General features: G+C 43.7%; 1 pseudogene; it reads right to left on the bottom strand.

The window, feature by feature from the left end:
- Positions 1 to 11346: 11346 nt before the first annotated feature.
- Positions 11347 to 11458, bottom strand: LOC130283696 (U2 spliceosomal RNA; annotated as a pseudogene).
- Between the last annotated feature and the right edge of the window lie 8760 nt (positions 11459 to 20218).

Raw genomic sequence — 20218 nt, 5'->3', positions numbered from 1 at the left:
CATGGGCCGAATTCTCGTATAACTTCAGGGTCTCTGAGTCTTCCTCCAAATCCCCATTTTTCGTGGTGTACGGCCGTCACCCTCTTCCCCCCCTCCCTACTCCCTTGCCCTCTGGTCTGCCCGCTGTGGATGAAATTTCTCGTGACCTTTCCATCATATGGAGAGAGACCCAAAATTCTCTCTTACAGGCTTCATCACGCATGAAGAAGTTCGCGGATAAGAAAAGAAGAGCTCCCCCCGTTTTTTCCCCTGGAGACAAGGTATGGCTCTCCGCTAAATATGTCCGCTTCCGTGTCCCTAGCTACAAGTTGGGACCACGCTATCTTGGTCCTTTCAAAATTTTGTGTCAAATTAATCCTGTCTCTTATAAACTTCTTCTTCCTCCCTCTCTTCGTATCCCTAATGCCTTTCACGTCTCTCTTCTCAAACCACTCATCCTCAACCGTTTTTCTCCCAAATCTGTTCCTCCCACTCCTGTTTCTGGCTCCTCGGACATCTTCTCGGTCAAAGAAATTTTAGCTGCCAAAAAGGTCAGAGGAAAAAATTTTTTTTTAGTGGACTGGGAGGGTTGTGGTCCTGAAGAGAGATCCTGGGAACCTGAGGACAACATCCTAGACAAAAGTCTGCTCCTCAGGTTCTCAGGCTCCAAGAAGAGGGGGAGACCCAAGGGGGGGGGTACTGTTACGCCGAGCGCTCCGGGTCCCCGCTCCTCCCCGGAGCGCTCGCTTCACTCTCCCCGCGGCAGCGCTCCGGTCACGTCCTCTGACCCGGGGCGCTGCGATTCCGCTGCCAGCCGGGATGCGATTCGCGATGCGGGTAGCGCCCGCTCGCGATGCGCACCCCGGCTCCCCTACCTGACTCGCTCTCCGTCTGTTCTGTCCCGGCGCGCGCGGCCCCGCTCCCTAGGGCGCGCGCGCGCCGGGTCTCTGCGATTTAAAGGGCCACTGCGCCGCTGATTGGCGCAGTGGTCCCAATTAGTGTGTTCACCTGTGCACTTCCCTATATCACCTCACTTCCCCTGCACTCCCTTGCCGGATCTTGTTGCCTTAGTGCCAGTGAAAGCGTTCCTTGTGTGTTCCTTGCCTGTGTTTCCAGACCTTCTGCCGTTGCCCCTGACTACGATCCTTGCTGCCTGCCCCGACCTTCTGCTACGTCCGACCTTGCTTCTGTCTACTCCCTTGTACCGCGCCTATCTTCAGCAGCCAGAGAGGTGAGCCGTTGCTAGTGGATACGACCTGGTCACTACCGCCGCAGCAAGACCATCCCGCTTTGCGGCGGGCTCTGGTGAAAACCAGTAGTGGCTTAGAACCGGTCCACTAGCACGGTCCACGCCAATCCCTCTCTGGCACAGAGGATCCACTACCTGCCAGCCGGCATCGTGACACTTACTGTTTGTTTAGAATGGCATGAATTCGCCCTTCGGATGGTATTGCCTGATATCTTTTTTCTGTAAGGATCAACCTCAATTTTATTTGTATCAGGGTTGCCACGTAATATGACATCCAAAAAGGGGGTTTCACTTTTACACCATGTGTGGGTAAACGTAAGATTGAACCGATTATTATTGATATATGTCATGAATGCATCAACGGTCAGATGGTCAGACGACCAAATGATGAACACATCGGATACATACCTCCCATACCATGCGAGGCATGTGGAAAATGGATTGGTGTCAGAAAAAATTAACTGCTCCTCCCACCAAAAAACAAAAAGCTTAGCCCGAGCTGGTGATGACTTTGCTCCCATTGAAGCACCCGTGCGCTGCAAATAAAAATTGTTACCAAACATAAAATAATTGTGTTTTAACACAAAATCTACCACCTCAATAATGTAATGTCTCAAATCCACCGAATATTTAGAAAATCTCATAAGTATATCCGAGATAGCTGATAATGCTAGGTTTTGCGGAATACTGGAATAGAGCGATTCAATGTCGCAAGTAAGCCATGACAGAGAATCGCTCCATGTGAATTCATCCATGATTTTTAGCAAGTGCTTAGTGCCCTTGATATAACTTGGGCATTGCATAACCAGAGGTTGCAGTACTGAGTCCAACCACTCGCATAGGTGCTCATTAAGGGATCCGATCCCCGCCACGATCGGACGCATTGGCGGCGGGAATCGGTCCTTATGCAGCTTGGGTAGATAGGAATAATTGGAGCAGGCACGAAAATATAATCCACTTCTTTTTGGGTCAAAATAGATCTGGCTTTCCCCTCTTCCAACAGAGTCAACAGTTCTTTTTTAAAAGGTTCAGTGGGATCCCCACAAAGTTTAAGGTAAGTTTTATCATCAGATAGTAGATTTTCATTTAAATTGATATACAGTCCCGTGTCCATAAATACTACCGACCCGCCCTTATCGGCGGATCGGATCGTCAAATTTTTGTTTTTATTTAAATTCTTTATGGCAGCAGCCTCCTTTTTATTCAAATTTGGACGAGTTGTATTGGACATTACTTTTGATTGTAGAATAACCAAATCTTTCATGATAAGGTCCTGTAACCAATCAAAAATTGCTGGTCTGGTCTGTATGGGGTAAAAATTTTGGTTTTTAGTGGAGAAGGTATGAGCAGTATTCACTTCATCACAAATTGATATCCCACTATTTTCAAGGAGACAGAGATCTCTAAAAGCAATTTGTTCTGCTAACGTATGCATTAGTGGTAAATCAGGGTTTGTAGAAAGTTGAGGTGGGTCCGATGGTTCATCAGCATTTTCCACAAAAAAAATGTTTCTTAACTGTTAAAGTTCTCACAAATGTATTTACATCCAAAATTGTCCGATAAACATCAAAATGATGTGTAGGAGAGAAACCCAGTCCTTTCCACAGGACCAAGGATTCTTCATCTGTAATGATTTGTGCAGAAATGTTAATGACTTGAAAATCCTCTTTTATTACTTTTTCCGCTTGTCCTTGTTACGCTCCGAAGCTCTTCTTCCTATGTTTTCTGCCACCGCGCCTTCCTCGTTTTTTGACTGTCTTCTCGCATTGCGATTCTTGTGAGTGTTCACATATTGCAGTTCTGAGTCCCCGCTAGTGTCCGTGGTATCTGAACAATCTGAATTTTCAGTAAACTCCTGGTCAGAAGAACTAAATTCACATGGAGCAATTCTCTGTCGTGGCTTACTTGCGACATTGAATCGCTCTATTCCAGTATTCCGAAAAACCTGGCATTATCAGCTATCTCGGATATACTGATGAGATTTTCTAAATATTCTGTGGATTTGAGACATTACATTATTGAGGTGGTAGATTTTGTGTTAAAACACAATTATTTTATGTTTGGTAACAATTTTTATTTGCAGCGCACGGGTGCTTCAATGGGAGCAAAGTCATCACCAGCTCGGGCTAAGCTTTTTGTTTTTTGGTGGGAGGAGCAGTTTATTTTTTCTGACACCAATCCATTTTCCACATGCCTCGCATGGTATGGGAGGTATGTAGACGATGTGGTCATCATTTGGTCGTCCGACCATCTGACCGTTGATGCATTCATGACATATATCAATAATATTCGGTTCAATCTTAAAGGGGTATTCCAGGCAAAAATTTTTTTATATATATCAACTGGCTCCAGAAAGTTAAACAGATTTGTAAATTACTTCTATTAAAAAATCTTAACCCTTTCAGTACTTATGAGCTTCTGAAGTTAAGGTTGTTCTTTTCTGTCTAAGTGCTCTCTGATGACACCTGTCTCGGGAAACGCCCAGTTTAGAAGAGGTTTGCTATAGGGGTTTTGCTTCTAAAATGGGCGTTGCCCGAGACAGGTGTCAAAGAAGAAAGCAGCACTCCTAAAGCGTGAGTAGGTGCCTCCAGCTAGGGTCCGGGTCCAGGATCCTGCATACGTAGTTCCAAGGAAAATGCTGTGGCACTCAAGGTATGGTGAAAAAATGAAAACTATTTATTCATCCCAAATGTGCAAAGAGCAACGTTTCAATGGTCTCACACCATCATTATCAAGTGGCTTGTGGCTTGGCAAGTGGCTTGATAATGATGGTGTTAGACCATTGAAACGTTGCTCTTTGCACATTTGGGATGAATAAATAGTTTTCATTTTTTCACCATACCTTGAGTGCCACAGCATTTTCCTTGGAACTACGTATGCAGAATCCTGGACACGGACCCTAGTTGGAGGCACCTACTCACGCTTGGAACTATATATCTATATATATATATATATATATATATATATATACACAAATCAAAAAATATGTTGCAGTCTCTTGTAATACCTTTTTTATTGGACTAACAGAATTTTGTAGAGACAAGCTTTCAGGATTCCTCCCTTTATCAAGTCCAATAGACAAGGACTAATGATCAAAGGACTTGATAAATTATCAGGGAGGAATCCCAAAAGTTTGTCTCTACAAAATTCTGTTAGTCCAATAAAAAAGGTATTACAATCTGCATCACTGGACTAATACGGCTACTCACATTTACTATACAGATATACACATACCTGAAGATGGTTTAGAACCCTGTGATGTCACACATGCTTGTGGTGATGTCACCGTAAGCTGTACAAGGAGGTGTGCGCCGGCTGCAGTCTCTTCAGTGTGTTTTGCATTCACAACCTGTGGTGCAAAGTGTTTGTTAGAGAGTTTCTATTTGCGATAGAGAATTCAAGATTTTGACCGTTCCTTGTCTGAAGAGAGAACCACAAGGTAAGTCTCAGCCTCTTCTATTCATACATACACAGGGCTTTTTGTTTGACAGTTTTTTTTATTGTTGTTGCTTTTTTTTTTTAGCAAAAAAAAACAAGAAATTAATTTCCAAAAGAAATAACAAAAGTTATATTTCTCATAGCATTGTGACAATACTTAGCTTAGGCATTAAACATAATAAAACACACAGATAGTATCATGACCAGAGCTTTTTCTTGCAAAACTGCTAAAATGCAATTATGCCCAAAAAAGCCCCCAAGAAAAAGAGTCCTAATTCATGAAGTTCTAAAAGATATAAGTCTATGAGAAAGATTTGGTGGTGTAGTAAAAGAATAACAGAAAGATTAGGGCAGAAATCTAATATTATATAATAGAATTCTGTGTGTACTAACAATAGAAATACTCTGGGTACTCCGAAAGGGAAAACATTTCAATCAACTAGTGGCAGAAAGCCATATAGGGTACGGATAGATCCCAATGAGGTGGGGTAGGTTCATTATTAGTAAATGTATATAGCGGAATAGCCCAATTGTATCTACAGTATGAAGTTCACATGGCCCAGTGACCATACAGCCAAGCCCTTATAATCCACCATTACTAGGACAGATTCAGGGTTATCAGATATTACTAGGACCGGACAGGTTTAGGGTTATCAGATATTACTAGGACCAGACAGGTTCAGGGTTATCAGATATTACTAGGAACGGACAGGTTCAGGGTTATCAGATATTACTAGGACCAGACAGGTTCAGGGTTATCAGATATTACTAGGACCGGACAGGTTCAGGGTTATCAGATATTACTAGGACCGGACAGAATCAGGGTTGTCAGATATTACTAGGACCGGACTGGTTCAGGGTTATCAGATATTACTAGGACCGGACAGGTTCAGGGTTATCAGATATTACTAGGACCGGACAGGTTCAGGGTTATAAGATATTACTAGGACCAGACAGATTCAGGGTTATCAGATATTACTAGGACCGGACAGGTTCAGGGTTATCAGATATTACTAGGACCGGACAGGTTCAGGGTTATCAGATATTACTAGGACCGGACAGGTTCAGGGTTATCAGATATTACTAGGACCGGACAGGTTCAGGGTTATCAGATATTACTAGGACCGGACAGGTTCAGGGTTATTAGATATTACTAGGACCGGACAGGTTCAGGGTTATCAGATATTACTAGGACCGGACAGGTTCAGGGTTATCAGATATTACTAGGACCGGACAGGTTCAGGGTTATCAGATATTACTAGGACCGGACAGGTTCAGGGTTATCAGACATTGGTAACCTCAGGGAAGACGTCTCCATATAAAACACTTATAGAGAAGCGTCTTCTTGTGAGGCTGCGATGGTCTTAGTGTTATCTTGTGGTTCTGTGCTGGACATTTCTGCTCTGTATGAAGGATCTATTGTATAATGACAGGAATGATGACATGTTGTCTAATGTGTTCACTTATCTCTCTCTCTCTAGTGTTTTCAGGCTCTGACCTGTGACCATGGCCTCTCCACAAGACCCATTGCTGAAGGAGGAGGAAGAAGCAATGGAGGACCATAGTGATATGGATGTAGAAAAGGGCGATATCCCTGAGAGGCAGAACCTGCCATCTCTAAGCGTGATGTCCACCGCACGTTCCATCATCACCGTAGTGATCCTCGCCTTTGTTAATTTGCTCATCTATGCAAATCGCTCCAGCGTGGCGGGGGTGCTGCCTTATATACAGAAAGCATATGACACCAATGCTAGTCTGTCCGGCTTATTGAATACATTGTTCATTGGAAGCTACGTGCTGGTCGCACCAATTGCCGGATATTTGGGCGACCACTGTAATAAGAAATATACTGTTTGCGCAGGAGTCATCGTTTGGCTGAGCATGACACTTACCCTGTCATTCATCCCTGACGGGTACTTCCTGCTCTTCCTGCTGACGAGTGGACTGGTTGGAGCCGGAGAGGCGACTTTCTGCACCATCGCCCCCTCCATCATTGCAGACCTTTTTACAAGTGACCAGCGGACCCGCATGCTGAACGTGTTTTACTCCGTCATACCTGTAGGCTGCGGACTAGGATACATCATCGGGCCCAAAGTGACTGATGCAGCAAGGGGCGATTGGCACTGGGCATTTCGGGTCACCCCTGGCCTGGGCCTCATAGCTGTGGCTTTGATGATTTTGGTCACAAAGGAGCTTCCAAGAACAACTACAAACGGGAAGAAGAACAACAAATCCCAGAAGTTTGCCAAATGGGCGACAGATCTGAAAAAACTATTTAAAAATCGAAGCTTCATGTTAACCACCATGGGATCGACGGCTGTATCCTTCATAGTGGGAGCCATAGGTGTATGGGGTCCGTCATACCTGACCCACGCACGAACACTCCTACAAGAGAAGGACCCTTGCCGTGCTGAACCGTGTGACTATCACGACATCCTGATATTTGGTGTGGTTACAGTCGTTTCTGGCATTCTGGGAGTTGTAGCAGGGACGGAGATAAGTAAAAGATATCGCAAATCCAACCCACGGGCGGACCCGCTTGTGTGTGGATGCGCGATGATGCTCTCCGCCCCTTTTCTTCTGTTGGCATTGACTTTTGGCAACATCAGCCTCGTTGCCACCATCATCTTCATCTTCATCGGAGAGACGCTTCTGTCAGTAAATTTCACCCTCATATCTGACATTATACTAAAAGTAGTAACTCCGTGGAGGAGATCTTCAGCCCTGGCCGTGCAGATGACAATCTATCACCTCCTAGGTGACGCCGGCAGCCCGTACCTCATCGGCCTGATATCTGACACCTACGAACGAGGATATGCCAAATCCCCTCTTCTGAAATACCGCAGCCTGGAGTATGCCCTCATGACCTGCACCATAATGGCAGTCATCGGAGGGGCCTTCTTCATGGCCACGGCCCTATATATAGAGAGGGACGAAAAAGAAGCAGAGATGGAATCAGAACCTCCGTCATCCTCCTCCTCTTCACTGCTTCCTGCCGTTGAGGACCGCGCTTCAGACTGAGGAAAAGTCCTTGCTTACCTTTATCTCGTTTACTTAATAAAAAAAAAAATTAAGAAAAAAATAACTGCATTTGTTCTATGTTCCACTTTACCCCTTATTCTCTACCCAGGGGCGGACACAGACAGCAGAGGGCCCTTGTGCAAAGAATGTGCCTGTGGCCCCCCCCCCCCAAAAAAAAACATCAATTGTTCAGCACCCCCCCTCCATGTGTCACTTACTCAGGTGGACCCCCATATGTCACTTGCTGTATAAGTTTCTAATTATTTATTAAGGCCTCCCATATGCCGCAGCTCATTCAAGCCCCCCACATTAGGTAGCATAGATTCCCAACATTAGGTATCATAGATTCCCCACATTAGGTAGCATGGTTTCCTCACATTAGGTAGCATAGTTTCCCCACATTAGGTAGCATATATTCCCTACATTAGGTAGCAGTTTCCCCACATCTCCAAACCCCAGAAGAGCAGCACAACAAAATTAAGAAAACCAATGCAATGGTGCACGCTGGGTGTGGACCTTGGTGAGAAGGTTCACTTGTACTAGAAAAAAGCAAGAGACCAGCAGCACACAGAAAAATTAGTGCAAAAAAGGTGGAGATTTATTGCATTATCCCAGTGTACAAGCTCCTTGAGAACGGCGACGAGAGGTGGCTGAAACGTCGCTTCTTTTGTACACTGGGATAATGCAATAAATCTCCACCTTTTTTGCACTAATTTTTCTGTGTGCTGCTGGTCTCTTTATTTTTTTATTTTTTGGATAGATAGATAGATAGATAATAGATAGATGATTGATATAGATCAGTGTTTCCCAACTAGGGGGGCCTCCAGCTGTTGCAAAACTACAACTCCCAGTATGCTCATAAAGCCAAAGGAATGCTGGGAGTTGCAGTTTTGCAACAGCTGGAGGCCCCCTGGTTGGGAAACTGATCTATCTATCTATATCATATAAATGTATCTATATCATATCCATCTATCTATATCATATCCATCTATCTCCTATCTATCTATCTAATCTATCTATCTGTCTATATCATATCTATCTATCATCTATCTATCTATATCATATCTATGTATCTATCATCTATCTATCGATCTGTCTATCATCTATCTATCCATCTATTTATGTATCTTTCTATATATCATCTCTCTAGCTAGATATCATCTATTTATCTATCTATCTTTCTATCTATCTATCTCATATCTATATATATATATATATATATATATATATCTATATATAGATATATATATATATATATATATATGTATCTATCTATCTATATATCATCCATCTACCTATCTATCTCTCATATCTATTTATCTATCTCTCATCTATCTGAGTTAGATAGATAGATAGATAGATAGATAGATAGATAGATATGAGATAGATAGATATGAGATAGATATGAGGATAGATAGATAGATAGATATGAGAAAGATAGATAGATAGATGCATAAATAGATGGATATAGATAGATGGATGGATGGACAGATATGAGATAGATAGATTGATAGATAGGAGATAGATATATAATAGATTGATAGATAGATCAGTGTTTCCCAACCTGGGGGCCTCCAGCTATTGCAAAACTACAACTCCCAGTATGCTCATAAAGCCAAAGGAATGCTGGGAGTTATAGTTTTGCAACAGCTGAAGGCCCCCTGGTTGGGAAACAATGAACTACCTCCCACTGTCTCCTACAACTTTCGCCCTCTCCCCCAAGCAAGTTACTTACTTTAAAAGGGCAGCATCAGCAGTGGGCATTGGGCAGGTAAGTCTTCCATACTGGTGGTGTCCGGGCCTGTATACACACAGCGGGCCTGCTCCACAAGGTCCAGCAGCAGTATACAGGGGAGTGAGAGAGGGGGAGGAGCTTCCTGTCTGCTCTTCCCAGTCTGCATAGCGTGGCCCCTGCGTTGTGACAGGGCTGCTGGCTGAAGATTTATTTTAAAAAAGGATGCCGGAGTAGATGGCTCCAGGGGGCGTCGGGTGCAGCGGGGGCTCGGGCCCCTTACTGGTGGCCATGAGAGCTGCTAGTGACTTACTGCTGCTAGGGGGGGCACAAGGGGGGGGGGGGGGCAATCATGATGTAGGGGGGGCCGTGGCCCCCTCTGGCCCCCCTAACCCCCCCCCCCCCCCAGAGACGCCACTGGCTGCAGGGGTGGTTGAACGCAGCGTCCATCCGGGTGCTGTCAAACTTGCTGTGGTCGGGGAGTATGCAGTGGTATGTGGCCTAATGCTCGCCTCTGGGGCCGTACCTGGAGAGGGTAGCGGGCCCCCTTTCACGCTGGGCCCCTGCCTGTGCAGCTGGACCGGCTGCACAGGCGATATGTCCGCCCCTGCCTTGGACCGATATTGCCATGGACTTTATATTACCAGCCTTCATTCCTCTGGCGGCAATACAGTCATTTGGGTTGTAGTAGACCAATTTTCTAAAATGGCTCATTTTGTGCCCCTGGCACATTGGCACCGCAGCTTGATAAACTGTTTCTCTACCACATCTTCCGCTTGCATGGACTGCCTACCCATATTGTATCCGACCGGGGAGTTCAACTTGTCTCAAAATTCTGGAGGGCCCTCTGCTCACGTCTCCAAGTCAAATGGAATTTTTCTTCGGCTTATCACCCTCAATCTAATGGACAAATCGAAAGGGTGAACCAAGTCTTGGGAGACTACCGTCGCAATTTTTGTTTCGGCTCGTCAGGACGTCTTGACCGATTTACTCCCCTGGGCCGAGTTTCCCTACAACCATAGGGATTCCGAATCCACTGGGACTTCGCCTTTTCATGTAGATTATGGACTTCATCCATGAAGTGTACTTCTGGAAAAAATCATAACTACTTGCAGGAAAATTTATATGTTTAAAAATGTCCTCTTCTGACTAGGGGTCAGAAGAGGACATTTTTAAACATATAAATTTTCCTGCAAGTAGTTATGATTTTTTCCAGAAGTACACTTCATGGATGAAGTCCATAATCTAAGCTGTTTACAAATTTTTTAATGGTATAAAAAGTGACCAAAAATACACTATTTTGGAATTTTTTTAGGTGTACGCCATTGACCATGCGGTTTATTTAATGATATATTTTTATAGTTCGGACATTTACGCACGTGACGATACTACATATGTTTATATTTATTTACACAGTTTTTTTTTAATGGGAACAGGGGGGTGATTCAAACTTTTATTAGGGAAAGGGTTAAATTACATTTATTAATTTATTTTTTAACTTTTTTAACTTTTTTTTTGCAGTGTTATAGCTCCCATAGGGGGCTATAACACTGCACACACTGATCTTTTACGCTGATCACTTGCATGCATTAATATGTCATTGATCAGTGTTATCGGCACTTGACTGCTCCTGCCTGGATCTCAGGTAGAGTCCCTCCCGGTGTCCTGTAAGCTGTTCGGGATGTCGAGATTTCATTGCCCAACTGAGCTGCCGGGTTACTTTCACTTTCAATTTAGACGCAGCGGTCAACTTTGATCGCCACGTCTGAAGGGTTAATAAAGGGCATCACTGCGATCGGTGATGTCCTGTATTAGCTGCGGGTCCTAGCTGTTGTTGGCTGCTGGGACCGCCCCGATATGACGCCACGTGACCCCTCGTTATTTTGCGGGAGCCGGCGCAGGATGTAAATATACGTCCTGCGTCGTTAAGGGGTTAAATCTTTATTTCAACACAGCAGTGTGCAAAGGGGACACATCAGATATTAAACTGATAAGAACAGATACTACACTTGATCTTAACCAAAAGGCCGAGAAGCCATATCTCCAGTGCTGCCACCTTCAGCTATAACTTTACTTATATCAGTGTTACTGGTTGGTCACAGTAAATACATATACCTATGAAATTTACATTTTCATATATGGTTTTGGATATCGGTCCTCTAGTATCCGGAGGGGGTCCCTAACATGTACTGTCATGTCACACTGTTTTGTAGACCCACTGATTAGGTCATTATAGCTTTATTGTGTAGAGGTTCCTTGAACCCGGTTATATATGACATGGATAATGCGTTAGAACCCCAATAGGATTATTGAAATATATCCGCTGTATGGAACAGGCCATTCTTTGCGGAATTAGTGGAATGTATATTTTCCTTTTGGTTTTTGGATCAGAGTAACCTGACTTATTGTTGTCATAGGCTACTTTTTTGTCATACTCCCCTACCTATGGTTTGTTTTTTCTTCCTTCACTTTATCTAAGTTATCTGTCCCTGTGGTTGAGGTCACCCTACTCAGGAGGTGGGTATTTCAAGAGGTAGGTTCAGAAAGCTCCCTCCGCCATCCCAAATCCTCCCGCTACCTGCATCTACAAAGCATATTTTCAGGTAAGAGAGTTGGATAACTTTGAGGGTGCATTGAAGTTTCCTCTTTTATAACACTGACTGTGGGTATATATTATCAATTTTGTGTAGGATCATATTCTGTATTGTTCGAAGAGGCAGAAATAAGCCTAAGTGTTGTTTATCATTATTTGTTGGTCACAGGTTTTTAGTCGGTGATTTCAAAAGATGCAAAAAATTTCATAAATGACTCTCATTGTGAAAAAAACGAAGCTTGCATTTCGGTAAATAAGCATAAATGTATACATTGGTTGGAAAAATAACTAAACTTTGATGCATGTTTGGTGCACAACATTAATACACTACTCAAACAACACAATGTAACTCCAATTCAATCACACTTCTGTGAAATCACACTGTCCACTCAGGAAGCAACACTGATTGACAATCAATTTTACATGCTGTTGTGCAAATGGAACAGACAACAGGTGGAAAATATAGGCAATTAGCAAGACACCCCCAATAAAGAAGTGGTTCTGCAGGTGGTGACTACAGACCACTTCTCAGTTCCTATGTTTCCTGGCTGATATTTTGGTCACTTTTGAATGCTGGCGGTGCTTTCACTCTAGTGGTAGCATGAGACCACACAAGTGGCTCAGGTAGTGCAGCTCATCCAAGATGACACATCAATGCGAGCTGTGGCAAGAAGGTTTGCTGTGTCTGTAAGCGTAGTGTCCAGAGCATGGAGGCGCTACCAGGAGACAGGCCAGTACATCAGGAAAGATGAGGCCGTAGGAGGGCAACAACCCAAAAGCAGGACCACTACCTCCGCCTTTGTGCAAGAAGGAGCACTGCCAGAGCCCTGCAAAATGACCTCCAGCAGGCCACAAATGTGCATGTGTACACTTAAACGGTAAGAAACAGACTCCATGAGGGTGGCATGAGGGCCCATGTCCACAGGTGGGGGTTGTGCTTACAGCCCACCACCGTGAAGGATGTTTGGCATTTGCCAGAGAACACCAAGATTGGCAAATTCGCCACTAGTGCCCTGTGCTCTTCACAGATGAAAGCACGTTCCCACTAAGCACATGTGACAGATATGACAGAGTCTGGAGATGCCGTGGAGAACATTCTGCTGCCTGCAACATCCTCAAGCATGACCAGTTTGGTGGTGGGTCAGTAATGGTGTGGGGTGGCATTTCTTTGGGGGGCCATACAGCCCTCCATGTTTTTGCCAGAGGTAGCCTGACTGCCATTAGGTCCAAAGATGAGATCCACAGACCCCTTGTGAGACCATATTCTGGTAAAGTTGGCCCAGGGTTCCTGCTAATGCAATACAATGCTAGACCTCATGTAGCTGGAGTGTGTCAGCAGCTCCTACAAGAGGAAGGCATTGATGCTATGGACTGGTTCACCTGTTCCCCAAACCTGAATCTGTTTGAGCACATCTGGGACATCATGTCTCGCTCCATCCACCTACGCCACCACACATTGCACGACAAACTGTCCAGGAGTTGGCAGATCCTTTACTCCAGGTCTGGGAGGACATCCCTCAGGAGCCACCTCATCAGGAGCATGCCCAGGCGTTGTAGGGAGGTCATACGGGCACGTGGAGGCAGTGGCGTTGCTAGGGTTGGTGTCACCTGGTGCGGTAGAAAATGGTGTCACCCCATACTTTCCCCCCCACCCCAGTAAGTTTTTAGCCTGTTGTGACAGACACTACTGTTGAAGCGCATTGTGAGAAATTCCAGTATAATAATCAGATATACCAGTTGCCACAGAATGGGAAAGTGTTAAAGAAATATACAGCTCCCATAATTACTTAAAGGGGTACTCCACTGGAAAACATTTACTTTTATATCAACTGGTGCCAGAAAGTTAAACAGATTTTTAAATTACTTCTATTTAAATTCTTAATCCTTACAGAACTTAGAAGCTATTGTATTCTCCACAGGAAGTTGTGTAGTTCTTTCCAGTCTGTCCACGGTGCTCTGTCTTTCCATGTTAGGAACTGTCCAGAGCAGGATAGGTTTGCAATGGGGATTTGCTCCTACTAGGGACAGTTCTTGACATGGACAGAGGTGTCAGCACAGAGCACTGTGGTCAGACAGAAAATAAATAAAAAAAGAAAAGAACTTCCTGTGAATCACTTATACAGCAGCTAATAAGTACTGGAAGGATTAAGATTTTTAAGTAGAAGTAATTTATAAATCTGTTTAACTTTGTAGCACCAATTGTTTAAAAAAAGTGTTTTCCAGTAGAGTACCCCTTTATGCAGTGGTAAGGTTATGCTGGGAGTTGTAGTTTCACTCACCATAACTGTAGAACTTACAAGTGACTACAGCTCTGATAGGACATAGAGAGGAGAATGTACAATGATATCAGTGACTACAGGTGACATCTTCTCTATAGTCTTTCCTTATCTAATTCAGATGCTACATACCGCCTGGACTTGTTCCAGCTAAAACTTCTCTCTGCAGAACGTGACGCCCAGATGACTCCTCACTATGTCAGCGCATTCTCATCCTCTATATGAAAACAAGTATTATTATAAACCTGCCAGACACTGAATATAGTCATCTAAATATAGTACTACTATACACTATACTCTTTCATTATAAACCTTCCATACACCGTACCCACTGAATATAATACTACCACACACTGTACATTCTGAATATAATACCAACACATACTGTACACTCTGAATATAAATCTGCCACATACTGTACCCTCTGAATATAATACCGCCACACACTGTACCATCTGAATATAATACTACCACATACTGTACCCTCTGAATATAAATCTGCCACATACTGTACCCTCTGAATATAAATCTGCCATATACTGTACCCTCTGAATATAATACTACCACATACTGTACCCTCTGAATATAAATATGCCACATACTGTACCCTCTGAATATAATACCGCCACACACTGTACCCTCTGAATATAATACTACCACATACTGTACCCTCTGAATATAAATCTGCCACATACTGTACCCTCTGAATATAAATCTGCCATATACTGTACCCTCTGAATATAAATCTGCCACATACTGTACCCTCTGAATATAAATCTGGTGGTGTTGCTAGTGGATGATGGGGGTGCTAGTACTGGGGGGGGGGGGTTGCTGGAGGATGATGAGGGTGCTACTGGCCATCCCCCCAGGCAGTATCACCCCCATCATCCATCGGCAGGATCAGCCTCCTGGCAGGAGCACCCCCATCATCCACCATCAGGATCTGCTGATGGAGGTGCTACTGCTGGGGGGGGGTTTGCTGGTGGATGATGAGGGTGCTACTGTAAGGGGGGGCATTAGGTAGGCAGCAGTTCCCCCACTTAAGTTAGGTAGCAGTTCCCCCACATTAGGTAGGTAGCAGTTTCCCCACATTAGGTAGCATAGATTCCCCACATTTGGTACCAGTTACCCCACATTAAGTAGTAATTTCCCCACATTAGGTAGCACAGATTCCCCACATTAGGTAGCACAGATTCCACACATTAGGTAGCAGTTTCCCCACATTAGGTAGCACAGATTCCCCACATTAGGTAGCAGTTTTCCCACATTATGTAGCAGCTTTCATACATTAGGTAGCAGTTTTCCAACATTAGGTAGCAGTTTCCCCACATTAGGTAGCAGTTTCCCCACATTAGGTAGCATAGATTCCCCACATTTGGTAGTAGTTTCCCCCCATTAGGCCGCAGGTTCCCTTGCATGTTCCCCACAATAGGTCAAAGTCTCCACACATTAGATCGCTGGTTCAAACAAACCCCCCCTCCCCCCACACACAAAAAAAACACATACACACACAACACAGAGACACACACACAGACAGTCCGAGAGACACACACACAGTCAGAGAGACACTCACTCACAGACAGAGACACACACACACACAGACAGTCACACACAGTCACACACACACACACATACACACAGAGTCACATGCAGCCACACACACAGAGTCACACACACAGAGTCACAAACAGACAGAGAGTCACACACAGACAGAGAGCCACACACAGAGATAGCAACAGACACACACACAAACACACACACACAGAAAGTCACACACACAGAGTCACACACACACACAGGGAGTCACACACACACAGGCACACAAACAGAGTTAGAGTGAGACAGACACACACTCACTCACTCACCCATCCAGCGCAGTGCTCCTTCTCTCCGGGCGCTCTGCGAGTGACGTCACGTCCTCCTGCGCGGCCCTGCGGAGGCACGTCGGGCCGGCGCAACAGAAGACATGAGGGCGCAGGCCGGTTCACTGTGCAGGTGACGGAGACAGCGCAAGTGAGGACGGGGGGGATGTGCTGCTAGTACAGAGACAGCGCAACTGAGGACCGGGGGTGTACCTGGTGTCACCCCATCAGGATTGTGTCATCCGGTGCGGGCCTCACCCCCGCACCCCGGTCGCAACGCCACTGCGTAGAGGTCACACACACTACTGAGTCTCATTTTGACTTGTTTTAAGGACATTACAACAAAGTTGGATCAGCCTGTAGTGGGGTTTTCCACTTTGATTTTTAGTGTGACTTCATATCCAGACCTCCATCGGTTGATAAATTTGTGTGATTTTGTTGTCAACACATTCAACTATGTAAAGACGAACGTATTTCATACCATTAGTTCATTCAGATCTAGGATGTGTTATCTTAGCGTTCCCTTTATTTTTGTTGGGCAGTGTAAATACAGTGAATTGCATTTTACCATGCTTTTTCTTTTTTTTACCAACAGAAACGCAGGTACATGAACTCCATAGTGCTCCAAACTAAAAAAAAATCCAAGATTCATGGGTGGAATTACATTTTTTTATTAACAGCTTCCCTACTTTGAGTAATGGACACCTGTGGTGTGTAAAAGAGAAAGCAAAACGATTTCTACTCTAAGGGTAGGACCACGCATTACGTATTTAGCTAGCCAAGCAGGTTACATTTATACAATACATTACTGATCTTAACTAATAATATATAAATAAATACATAATAATAATAATAATAAATAAAGTAACTGCACTATGGCTAGACTTGGCAATACACTAGAAATTATAGACAACCAACAGTTGTTAAATCGGTACTCGGGGGAAAAACAAATTTTTTCCAATCAACTGGTGCCAGAAAGTTAAACATATTTGTAAATAACTTCTATTTAAAAATCTTTAGACTTCCAGTATTAATCATCTGCTGTATACTACAGAGAAAGTTGTGTAGTTCTTTCCACAGTGTCTGCCTGATTACACTGCTCTCTGCTGCCACTTCTGTCCATGTGAGGAACTGTCCAGAGTAGAAGCAAATTCCCATAGCAAACCACCCCTGCTCTGGACAGTTCCTGACGTGGACAGAGGTGTCAGCAGAGAGCACTGTGTTCACACTGGAAAGAACTACACAACTTACTCTGGAGCATACAGCAGCTGATAAGTACTGGAAGGATTAAGATTCTTAATTAGAAGTAATTTACAAATCTATTTAACTTTCTGGCATCAGTTGATTGGAAAACATTTGTTTTTCACCTGAGTACCCCTTTAACAACTGTTGGTTGTTTGTAATTTCTAGTGTTTTGCCAAGTCTAGCCATAGTACAATTACTTTTTTTTTTTTGTAAGACTAACCCTCTACCGCGATACAGTACCTTACCATTGTTCACCCACACTAGGTTGTCAGCATAGTTCCCCCCACATTGTGTTGTCAGCATAGTTCCCCCACATTAGGTTGGTAGTATTGTTCCCCCCCACATTAGGTTGTCAGCATAGTTCCCCCACTTTAGGTTGTAGTTCCCCCACATCAGGTTGGCAGTATAGTTCCCCCTCCATTAGGTTGGCAGTATAGTTCCCCCCCCCACATTAGGTTGTAGTTCCCCCACATTAGGTTGTAGTTCACCCACATTAGGTTGGCAGTATAGTTCCCCCACATTAGGTTGTAGTTCCCCCACATTAGGTTGGCAGTATTGTTTCCCCCACTTTTTAGGCCCCTGAGAAAATAAAAAGTAAAAAACACTACATATACACATATCCCCACACAGCCCCCTCCCTCCCCAATAAAAATGAAACACGTCTGGTACGCCACTGTTTCCAAAACGGAGCCTCCAGCTGTTGCAAAACAACTACTCCCAGTATTGCCAGACAGCCACTGACTGTCCAGGCATGCTGGGAGTTTTGCAACAGCTGGAGGCACCCTGTTTGGGAATCACTGGCGTAGAATACCCCTATGTCCACCCCTACGCAAATCCCTAATTCAGGCCTCAAATGCGCATGGCGCTCTCACTTTGGAGCCCTGTCGTATTTCAAGGCAACAGTTTAGGGTCACATATGGGGTATGTCCGTACTCGGGAGAAATTGTGTTACAAATTTTGGGGGGATTTTCGGCTATTACCCTTTTTAAAAATGTAAAATTTTTGGGAAACCAAGCATTTTATGTAAATTTTTTTTATTTTTTTAACATATGCAAAAGTCGTGAAACACCTGTGGGGTATTAAGGCTCACATTACCCCTAGTTACGTTCCCCGAGGGGTCTAGTTTCCAAAATGGTATGCCATGTTTTATTTTTTATTTTTTTGCTGTTCTGGCACCATAGGGGCTTCCTAAATGCGGCATGCCCCCAGAGCAAAATTTGCTTCCAAATGTGACTCCTTCTCTTCTGAGACCTGTGCACTTTTCACCCCCATATGGGGTGTTTTCTGAATCAGGAGAAATTGGGCTTCAAATTTTGGGAGTTATTTTCTGCTATTACCCTTTTAAAAAAACGTAAACTTTTTGGGAAACCAAGCATTTTTTTTTTTACATATGCAAAAGTCGTGAAACACCTGTGAGGTATTAAGGTTCACATTACCCCTTGTTACGTTCCCCGAGGGGTCTAGTTTCCAAAATGGTATGCCATGTGTTTTTTTTTTGCTGTTCTGGCACCATAGGGGCTTCCTAAAGGTGACATGCCCCCCCAAAAACCATTTGTCGCTCCTTCCCTTCTGAGCCCTCTACTGCGCCCGCCGAAGAAATTAACATAGGCATATGAGGTATGTCCTTACTCGAGAGAAATTGGGTTTCAAATACAAGGAAAAATTTTCTGCTTTTTACCCCTTGCAAAAATTCAAAAATTGGGTCTACAAGAACATGCAAGTGTAAAAAATTAAGATTTTGACTTTTCTCCTTCACTTTGCTGCTATTCCTGTGAAACACCTAAAGGGATAAAACACTTACTGAATGTCATTTTGAATTCTTTGGGGGTGCAGTTTTTATAATGGGGTCATTTGTGGGGTATTTCTAATATGAAGACCCTTCAAATCCACTTCAAAACTGAACTGGTCCCTGAAAAAGAGTGAGTTAGAAAATTTTGTGAAAAATGTGAAAATTGCTGCTGAACTTTGAAGCCTTCTGATGTCTTCCAAAAGTAAAAACTCATAAATTTTATGATGCAAACATAAAGTAGACATATTGTATATGTGAACCCAAAATGTTTTTGATTTTGAATATCCATTTTCCTTACAAGCAGAGTGCTTCATTTTTTTCATCAACTTTGGGGATTTTTCACCAAGAAAGGATGCAATTTCCCACAAAAATTTACCGCTATGTTAAAGTAGAATATGTTACGAAAAAACAGTCTCGGAATCAGAATGATAAGTAAAAGCATTCCAGAGTTATTAATGTTTAAAGTGACAGTGGTCAGAATTGCAAAAAACGGCCGAGTCCTTAAGGTGAAAAAGGGCTAAGTCCTTGAGGGGTTAAAGATATCCATAAAAAGTGTTGTTTAAAGTTTGCCACAAGCCACCTGGGAGACACACCAAACATGTGGAAGAAGGTGCTCTGGTCAGATGAAACCAAAATTTAACTTTTTGGCAACAATGCAAAACGTTATGTTTTGCGTAAAAGCAACACAGTCATCACCCTGAACACACCATCCCCACTGTCAAACATGGTGGTGGCAACATCATGGTTTGGGCTTTTCCTCAGCAGGGACATTGAAGATGGTTAAAATTGATGGGAAGATGGAGCCAAATACAGGACCATTCTGGAAGAAAATCTGATGGAGTCTGCAAAAGACCTGAGACTGGGACGGAGATTTGTCTTCCAACAAGACAATGATCCAAAACATAAAGCAAAATCTACAATGGAATGGTTCACAAATAACATATCCAGGTGTTAGAATGGCCAAGTCAAAGTCCAGACCTGAATCCAAATCGAGAATCTGTGGAAAGAACTGAATACTGCTGTTCACAAACGCT

The sequence above is a fragment of the Hyla sarda genome, chromosome 7 (genome assembly GCF_029499605.1).
Source record: "Hyla sarda isolate aHylSar1 chromosome 7, aHylSar1.hap1, whole genome shotgun sequence".
Taxonomy (NCBI): domain Eukaryota; kingdom Metazoa; phylum Chordata; class Amphibia; order Anura; family Hylidae; genus Hyla; species Hyla sarda.
The sequence above is the reverse complement of the archived record's forward strand: the minus strand, read 5'-3'. Positions and strand labels throughout refer to the sequence as shown.